The sequence below is a fragment of the Piliocolobus tephrosceles genome, chromosome 16 (genome assembly GCF_002776525.5).
Source record: "Piliocolobus tephrosceles isolate RC106 chromosome 16, ASM277652v3, whole genome shotgun sequence".
Taxonomy (NCBI): domain Eukaryota; kingdom Metazoa; phylum Chordata; class Mammalia; order Primates; family Cercopithecidae; genus Piliocolobus; species Piliocolobus tephrosceles.
This window is the reverse complement of record NC_045449.1, coordinates 50451128-50460039: the sequence shown is the minus strand read 5'-3', so window position 1 is coordinate 50460039 and position 8912 is coordinate 50451128. Positions and strand designations below refer to the sequence as shown.

The following is an 8912-nucleotide window of genomic DNA, read 5'->3' as shown; positions in this document are numbered from 1 at the left end:
CTCTGTCACCCAGGCTGGAGTGCAATGGCATGATCTCAGCTCACTGCAACCTCCGCCTCCCAGGTTCAAGTGATTCTTCTGCCTCAGCCTCCTGAGTAGCTGGGATTACAGGTGCCCGCTGCCATGCCAGCTAATTTTCGTAGTTTTAGTAGAGATGAGGTTTCACCATGTTGGCCAGTCCGGTCTCGAACTCCCGACCTCAGGTGATCTGCCTGCCTCAGCCTCTCAAAGTGTTGGGATTACAGGCGCCCACCACCATGCCTGGCTAATTTTTGTATTTTTAGTAGAGACGAGGTTTCACCATGTTGGCCAGGCTGGTCTTGAACTCCTGACCTCAAGTGATCTGCCCACCTTGGCCTCCCAAAGTGCTGGGATTACAGGCATGAGCCACCACACCTGGCCAAGAAGTTCTTTCTGATCTCTACCCCAGGCTCTCCTATCGTGGAGGGATGTGCTGTCCGGTTTCTTTTTTTCTTTTTCTTTTTGTTTGAGATGGAGTCTCACTCTGTCACACCCAGGCTGGAGTGCAGGGACATGATCCCAGCTCAATGCAACCTCCGCCTCCTGGGTTCAAGCAATTCTCCTGCCTCAGTCTCCCAAGCAGCTGGGATTATAGTTGCCCGCCACCATGCCCGGCTAATTTTTTGTATTTTTAGTAGATATGGAGTTTCACCATATTGGCCAGGCTGGTGAATTCCCGACCTCAGGTTATCCACCCACCTTGGCCTGCCCTGTTTCTTTCATGCCAGGGCTGGATTTCTTTCAGATCTGCTGCTTGATGTTTCCAAGTCCACCAAAGCCTCCTGACATCAATACTGTATTTTTGTGCCAATTAATTGTTCTCTCTCTCCTCCCAGTGTTTGTGCCTTTTCTCTGCCCCTTCCCCCATTGCCTTGACATTTTATGTCTATGCTCCTCTTCCATGAAGGGAACAGCTGGTTTGGTGGTCCTTCAAATGAGAAGAAGGAGGTTCTAGCTTGGGGTGTGCCACTTTGTAGTTTTGTGACTTATCTGAACCTCGGTTTCTTCATCTTTACAATGAGGGTCGTTTTCTCATCTTAACTATTTTTCAGAGCTGTCACAATAATTAAAACAAAAATACCATTAATTTAAATTCTAACCTTTAGCAGTTTCCGAGTGCTTTCATAAACCTGACTTCATTTAATCCCCACATACTCCAGTGAGGTAGATAGGCTAATGTATCCAGTTTACAGATGAGGAGAAACAGGGTGAAGTAACTTGCCTAAGATCGTACTAAGTGGGAGAACACAAACCCTGGCCTTCTAATTCTAAATCCCAGGAGTACTCCATCTTTGGGGGAAAAAAATCCCAACCCAGCACAAAGCCTATGAAATGCTATACAAATATGTGATTACTACTTTGGGGCAAGGATGAATAAGCCCAAAGAAGCATCATGCCTGACGCTGAGTTGGCTGGCCGGTGAAGGCGTCTGTCCCTTCCCTTAGTATCCCCTGACTTACCTGTTGGACAGGTAGGGGGAAGGGGAGAGTAATGAGTCTCACCTGCTCAGAGCAAGGGTGGGGCAAGACACACCCCATCTCTTCCATTGGTTTTTTCCTTAGTCTTACTGACAGTCCCTTGTCCAATCAGGAGGGAGTAACTTTCTATCTGCCAATAGGTGCAGTATTAGGATGAGACCTCAAGTTAGAGTCCATCCCTAGAGCCGACTGGCAGTCCCTGGGGCCAATGGCAAGCGGATAAACAGAGGCGGCCGTGGAAGAGGACTGGAGGCGAGGCTCCGCCCCTCGACGGGACAGTCAGGCGAGACAGCCAGTGAGCTCGCACCAGAGGGTGGGCGTCTCCCCCAGGGGCGGAGCTTCGAGGTGGCGAGGGGCGTGGCTTGGCTGTCAGGTCTCTTTGCCTTTTGTTCGGTTACTGAGTTGCTGCCTTGGCCAGAGTCCGGAGCAGCCGCCGCCCGACCGCGCCGAGCTCAGTTCGCTGTCCGCGCGGGCTCCCACCCCGGCCCGACCCCGACCCGGCCCGGCCAGGCCCCATACTCAGGTGCGGGCGATCGGGAGCAGGTATCGCTGGGGAGAGAAGGGGTGGCGAGCGCCCGCGAGGCCGGTCCCTGCCGTCTCTGGGCAGGTGAAGGCGGGTGCCATGGAGCGCCACCCTGCACCGGCGGCAGGGGGCGCGCTGGGGTCCTGGGCGCGGCGACCTGGGGGTCGCGCGGTTTGGGCGGAGCGCGCCTGGGAGCTCCGTGAACCAGAGATCTGAGCAAGGCGGGAGGGATCCGGACAGGTGCCTCCGGAGTCGTGCCTCCCCCGGGGCCCGCGCCCCTCGCCCGACGCCGCGTCCCTGACTCTCGCCCTGAGCTGCTGGGGGAGACTTTGCCCTGCTTTGACTGCGTCCCAGGGCTCACGCTGCAGTCAGGAATTTACCGTTTGGGAAACTTGCTGCCGCTGGTCTCTGGGGCCACCCTCACCCCACCCCACGCGTCATCCTCGCTTTCCCTCCCTCCCTACTCCCCCAGGCCTGGGTGGGGCCCTATTGTCTGCGCCCAGCTTGCCCAACTGTGGGGGCCGAGCACACATTTTCCCAGCGACGCTGGCCCCACCTGCCGAGCAGGTGAGCGCACGGAGTCCGGAGGCCCTGCCCTCCAGCTCCCAGAGCCTCGTCCATACTACCTGCCGCGCCTCCCTCCACTCCGGTGGGAGCCGGGCTCTGGCTTCTTTAGCGGAGGTAGGATGGAGTGACAGTGGTGGGTGCAGGGCTCGACCCAGTGTCCAGCTGGTGTGTCTGGCATCCGTGGCTCCCCCTGGGGTCTGGGGGGTGGGGTCTGTGCACGGATGAAGAATTCAGGGTCACCTGGCCCAGTTTCCAGTAGCTGTGGCTGCTAGAGTGTTGGTAGGGGAACAGGACCCGTCTTCTTCTCTAACCTCTTATTGTTGGAAAAATCACCCAAAACAAACTTTGCAGGAGGAAGTATTCACAGCAGCTTTATCTGGGGGTTTTCCCGTCTCCTTGCCCAAAACTTCCTTTAGGCTTAGGGGGTCCTTCTTGGTGCAAAGCCCCTTCCCCCAGCCGGCCCCTGGCTGAACCTGGGCGGGTGCCTGCGCTCCGACCCTGTCTTCCCTGCCCCCACCTCCATCCTCTTCGCTAGGCCTCAGGGGCCTGAGGTGGGGGCCGGAGTAGGGGGTGGAAAGTGCTGAGAGGGGAAGCAGCTTCTTCCTTCTCTTCCTGCCTCCGGGGACCAGCACACCCCCTCAGACGAGGCCTGCGTAAGTGGCTCTCTCTCTCAAGCTCTGCCCCCTCCCCAGGAATGGGGGTGGGGCAGGGCTGGCCAAACCGGGGAAGGGGGGGGGGGGGGGTTTTTCTTTTTTTTTTTTTTTTCCTCTACCCCATCCCCCACATTACTTAGCTGGCTGGTAATTGAGGCAAAAGAGCATGAGGCTGTGGGACTTGCCTTCCATTTGATTTCTGAATTATGAAGGTGCATGCTTTCTGGAGGCCTGCACAGACCTTTCCCACCCCCTTTCCTGAAAGAATTTGACAGGGAAAGTGAGACCGGAGGAAGGCTTTTTGGGGGAAGGTTTCTTCAATGCTAGACTCCCTCAGGCAGAGCTGCGTCGGGCCCCCGACTTCCCTGGTCCCAATTTCCTGAGACCCCCCCCCTACCCTCCGGAATTGGGGATCTTGACCAGGCTTTCTACCCCGGTTTAAAAAAAAATCTGAAGTGTGGTCTTTTTGCAGGATTTGGAGCCCAGCCTCCTTGGGGAACAGAGAGAGAATACCACAGTTGGGTTCTCTCTCAGTACTGGGGGTGGGAGAAAGATTGCGGGGAGCGGGGATGGAGGGTGCTTGGAGGGGAAGAGCCTACCACCTCTTTCTTTGTTGTAGATGGGGGAGTGAGGCTGGGGGCTCAGACTCAGCCCCTTTATCCTGGGTGGGGATCACGCTCAGCCCGGGGCTAGGGGGAAGTCAGTGTGGGAACTCAGATCCTTTTCTGCTGGAGGAGGGGGGAGGTTCACCTCTGGGGAGCAACAGGAGCACGGAGTTTGGGCAAAAATAACCTGCTTTCCCTCTTCTCCCTGCCAAGGTGGAGGAGGGGAGGGCATTGTAATTATGTTGGCTAAATGATTAGTTTAGCTAATCTGGTTTGTGGCTGTGATGAAAAGATAATACTGAGGAAGTACTACTAGGAGGTGCCTGGTGAAAACTGGCCACTGACTGGACTGGGGGACGCGGAGGAGGAGAAGGTAGGACCCAATTAGTCATTTCTTGCTAGATCAAGCCCCAGCTTGGGTGACTTGAGCCCTCCCACCCCCACTCCACCCCTCCTTTGCACCCTGGCTCCACTCCATTCCCTCTGGAACCTCTGGGCTGCCAGGGCTGAGGCTTTGAGAATGCAGTGTATAGGAATGAAAAAGGTCGGGCTAGGGCTGCCAACCTTTTTCCCTTCCTGGAGCCACCTTAGAATGAGATTGGTCAATTGACTAGTCTACAGAAGGACTGTTTATTTGGAGAGATGGGACCGTGGGGCAGTTCTGAGCACAGGGCTTTGGGCTTGAACTGAGCTGGGTTTGAGACCCAGCTCTGTCTCTCATTACATTGCCTGAGTCTCAGTGACTTCTTTGGCGAAATGGGAATGCTAACACCTATCTACCAGGTAAGTACTTGACAAATGGTAACTCAAGATCAAGGTCAGACTTTACAGAAACCAAGAACTTTCTTTTTTTTTTTTTTTTTTTTTTTGTGGTAGAGTCTCACTCTATCACCTAGGCTCACTGCAGCCACCGCCTCCCGGGTTCAAGCGATTCTCCTGCCTCAGCCTCCTGAGTAGCTGGGATTACAGGGGCGCGCCCCCACGCCCGGCTAATTTTTGTATTTTTAGTAGAGATGGGGTTTCACTATGTTGCGCAGGCTGGTCTTGATCTACTGACCCTGTGATTCGCCTGCCTCGGCCTCCCAAAGTGCTGGGATTACAGGTGTGAGCCACCTCACCTGGTCCAAACCAAGCACTTTCATTAACTATTCTTACTTAATCCTTATGGTTGAATAGGCTGGATGGCTCAAACCTGTAATCCCAGCACATTAGGAGGCCCAGAAGGGCGGATTGCTTGATTGAGCCCAGGAATTCCAGACCAGCCTGGGCAACATGGTGAAACCCTGTCTCTACAAAAAATAGAAAAATTAGCCAGGCATGGTGGTGCATGCCTGTGGTCCCAGCTACTGGAAAGGTTGAGGTGGGAGCATTACCTGAGCCCAAGGAGGTCAAGGCTGCAGTGAGCTGTGTCACTGTATTCCAGCCTGGGCAACCGAGTGAGTCCCTGACTCAAAAAAAAAAAAAAAAAAAAAACGGGTATCATTTTCCCCATTCTACAGATGAGGAAATTGAAACTCAAGGAACTTAAGTGATTTCCCCAGGGTTGTACAGCAAGACCCAAGCAGCACCAAGACTGGCGTTTTGGTCCTCTGATTCTAAGTCCAGAACCCATCCTGCTGCATTGCCTCATGCAGCTCTGGAAGGGATTTTTTTTTGAGATGGAGTCTCGCTCCGCCACCCAGGCTGGAGTGCAGTGGCATGATCTCTGCTCACTGCAACCTCCACCTCCTGGGTTCAAGGGATTCTTCTCTTTCAGCCTCCCGAGTAGCTGGGATTACAGGTATGTACCACCACACCGGGCTAATTTTTGTATTTTTAGTGGAGATGGGGTTTCACCATGTTGGCCAGGATAGTCTCGAACTCCTGACCTCAGGAGATCCGCCCGCCTCAGCCTCCCAAAGCGCTGGGATTATAGATGTGAGTGGAAAGGATTTTTCTGCACCCCCTTTCGAGAGCCTCTGCCTGATTGGGGAGAGGATGATTCAGAAGGGCCCATAAAGGCATGCGTGAGTGGTGAATGTAGGGCAGCTTTGGTAGGTGAGGGTGATACCTGTCCTGGCCACCAGCCCTCTGAAATCTCCCCAGTGGCTTGATTTTTAGTTTCCGGTGGAGGAGGCTTCTCCCCAAGCCAGGGCTGTGTGGTGAGTGTTGGGGAGACGTTGAGAGGGAAAGAGGAGGCAGGGGTCAAAGCTGTGCTGCCTCCTAGCTTGAGTTAGGTAGAACCATGGCTGTTTTGGGCTTGTTCATGTGTAGGAAGTGGGATTTGCCTGCTTTGCTGGTGGCTGGGGCTATGCCAAGATAAAGGGTGCTGCCCTGTGGGGAGTGGCGAGAAACGAGAGTCCAATTTAGGCCTGGGCTAATGTCCTGCTGGAGTGGACCAGGCAGTGCTGCCAGGCTGCTCTTGATGGGGAACTGGCTGTCCTCCGCTCTGAAGCCCAAGAGACCTGAGATAGGCAGCTGCTGAGAGGGCCTTTCTGGTGATGGAGGTGGGGGTCATGTGTGCTGCCTGTCAGCCAGAGCCTTGGCCCTCTAGGGAGGAGCTGGTGTCAGATTGTCCTCCAGATCTGCCTGGTTCTGGCGTCTCTGCCAGCTGGACATCTAACACCAGAATGGGCCTGGATTTGGGGTCTGGGAAATGGGTTCTCTTTATGTGATGGTGCAGCCGGAGTACTGAGCCTGTCACTACAGCGCTTCTGGATCCCCTGAGGGCAGGCGGGGACCCCAGGCAAGGGGATTATTGATTGTGGAGAAGGCTAATGGGACTTGAGACCGAGAAGAAAACAATGAACCCCATCCCACTGACTACAACAAAGAGGGCAGGAGGTTGCAGTTTTCCATCTCCCCCGAGGACATGAGAGCTACCGCACGGTGCACTTACTGAAGGGACTTGAAGGGATGCAGTCTAGACAGGAGGAAGGGCTTTCTGCCTGCTAAAGATGAGATCTTGAGTTGAGAAGTAAGAGGCAGAGGTGGAGGCTCAGCATTGACTCTTCTCTGATGAGGGCCATCCTGTCCAGCAGGGAGGCCAGGCTGGAATCGCTGCCCTTTGGGGAGACTCTTCATCTTGTATGTTTTGGGAGAAGAGCGAGCTGGCAGTGAGAGGGAAAGCCATCTGTGAGCTGGTCCCGTGACCCCTGTGAAGAGGAAAAGCAGTGTGGCTGGGCAGGCCACCAGGGCTTGTGTTCCTGAAAGTGACACTGAGCGGCCTCTCCTGGGACATGGTTGTCTGGGGACATGGAATACCTCATTGTGAAGCAACTTCCTCTGCCAGGCCTGGAGGGAAAGCTCGTGGACCACTCCCCTTGCTCAGCCTCCTGGCATCTTGGCCTTTGGGGCCAGTAGGGCAGGAAGCTCAGCCTTCTTGCTTTCTTGCTTTCTTTCGTTATTTCTTTCATTCTTTCGTTCATTCTTTTTTTTTTGAATCGGAGTCTCTCACTCTGTCACCCAACTGGAGTGTAGTGGCGCAATCTTGGCTCACTGCAACCTCCATGTCCCGGGTTCAGGTGATTCTCCTGTCTCAGCCTCCTGCGTAGCTGAGACTACAAGCGCCTGCCACTATGCCCAGCTAATTTTTGTATTTGTAGTAGAGATAGGGTTTCAACCATATTGGTCAGGCTGGTCTTGAACTCCCGACCTCAGGTGATCCACTCACCTCAGCCTCCCAAAGTGCTGGGATTACAGGCGTGAGTCACCACTATTGGCACTCAGCTTTCTTTCCTTCTCTCTTCTCCTCTCCTCTTTTCTTTCCTTTTTTTTTGGTTTGGTTTTTGAGATGGAGTCTTGTTCTGTCTCCCAGGCTGGAGTACAGTGATGCAGTCTCAGCTCACTGCAACCTCTGCCTCCCGGGTTCAAACAATTCTCCTGCCTCATCCTCCTAAGTAGCTGGGACTACAGGCACGCACCACCATGCCCAGTTAAGTTTTGTATTTTTAGTAGAGACAGGAGTTTCACCATGTTGGCCAGGCTGGTCTTGAATTCCTGCTCAAGTGATCCACCCACCTCAGCCTCCCAAAGTGCTGGGATTACAGGCGTGAGCCACTGGGTCCGGCCTTCTTTCCTTTTTTTGAGGTAGGGACTCACTCTGTCCCTTAGGCTAGAGTGCAGTGACGTGATCACAGCTCACTGCATCCTGGAACTCCTGGGCTCAAGCAGTCCTCCTGCCCAGCCTCCCAAGTATCTGGGTCCACAGGTGTGCACCACCATGCCCAGCTAATTTTTAAAGTTTTGTGTAGAGACAGGATCTTGCTGTGTTGCGCAGGCTGGTCTTGAACTCCTGAGCTCAAGCATTTGTCCCACCTCAGCCTCCCAAAGTGCTGGGATTATGGGCATGAGCCACCATGCCCAGCTGAAGCTCAGCTTTCTGTGTCTTTCTCTACTATGAAGACAGTGGCAGGGACCAGAGCAGAGTTGGGACAGGGGCTTGGCAATCAATAAGCTGCTTATTTAGGGGAGACTCCTCCTCTCCCTTGATTGAGAAAGTAACATCTGGCTGGGGCAGTGGCTTACGCCTGTAATCCCAACCACTCTGAAGGTTGAGGCAGGAGGATTGCTTGAGGCTAGGACTTTGAGACCAGCCTGCCAGCCTGTGCAATACAGCAAGACCCCATCTCTTAAAAAAAAAAAAAAAATTAGAGCATGGTGGTATGTGCCTGTGGTCCTAGCTACTTGGGAGGCTGAGGTGGAAGGATTGCTTGAGCCCAGCAGTTCAAGGCTGCAGTGAGCCATGATTGTGCCACTGTACTCCAGCTTGGGCAACAGAGTGAGACCTTGTCTCAAAAAAGAAAAAGAAAATGAAAAAAGTAATATCTGATCATTGTAAAAAAAAATTGGGAAGTTTAGAAAAGTTTAAGAGAAAAGAAAAAAATTGCCCATAATCCTAAACGGCAACTTTCATTAAGTTTCATAGGTCTCTTCCTCTTTTCTTTTCTTTTTTTCTTTCTTTTTTATTTTTTTGAGATGGAGTTTTGCTCTTGTTGCCCAGGCTGGAGTACAGTGGCACCATCTCAGCTCACTGCAACCTCTGCCTTCCGGTTTCAAGTGATTCTCCTGCCTCAGCCTCCTGAGT

The 8912-nt window shown here is 53.5% G+C and overlaps 1 protein-coding gene across 1 annotated transcript in view; it reads left to right on the top strand.

Moving 5' to 3' along the window:
* The first annotated feature begins 1782 nt into the window (after positions 1–1782).
* JUP (junction plakoglobin) overlaps positions 1783–8912 on the top strand; it is a 32176-nt gene continuing 25046 nt past the window's right edge. The window contains exon 1 of the mRNA XM_023204122.1: positions 1783–2022. The gene's annotated coding sequence lies outside the window, so the exon portion shown is untranslated. The remainder of the gene's footprint in view (positions 2023–8912) is intronic.